This window comes from Oryzias melastigma, linkage group LG24, assembly GCF_002922805.2.
Source record: "Oryzias melastigma strain HK-1 linkage group LG24, ASM292280v2, whole genome shotgun sequence".
NCBI lineage: Eukaryota > Metazoa > Chordata > Actinopteri > Beloniformes > Adrianichthyidae > Oryzias > Oryzias melastigma.
This window is the reverse complement of record NC_050535.1, coordinates 6,970,766-6,971,293: the sequence shown is the minus strand read 5'-3', so window position 1 is coordinate 6,971,293 and position 528 is coordinate 6,970,766.

Genomic DNA, 528 nt, shown 5'->3' with positions numbered 1-528 from the left:
TTTATATTTTGAAGCCCAATGAGGCAAATCTCTTTGTGATTTTGGGCTATATAAATAAAATTGAATTGAATTGAATTGAAATCAAAGTGAACAGACCTATATTGTGTTGTATCGAATCAAACTCAACAGAACCGAATTATGTCGTTTTAAATCGAACAGAACAGAACAATATCATATCGTATTGAATCGAATCGAAACGACACAAAATTAATTAAAACAGAATAAAACATTTTTTTTGAAAAATGAATCAAATCAAACCAAACCATAATGAACAGAAATGTATCGTGTCGTATCGAATCAAATTGAACCAAATCAAATCAAAGTGAACAGAACTCAATTGTGTCATATCGGATTAAATCAAATCAAATCAATGTAAATCAAATCAAACCAAATCAAACTGAACTGCATCATTATGCATCATATTGTATCGTAACAAACTGAACAGAATGAAACGAAATAAAATAAAATAAAACAAAATAAAATCATACTTAAGAGAAATGTAGCAAGTTGTATTGAATCAAATTAAAT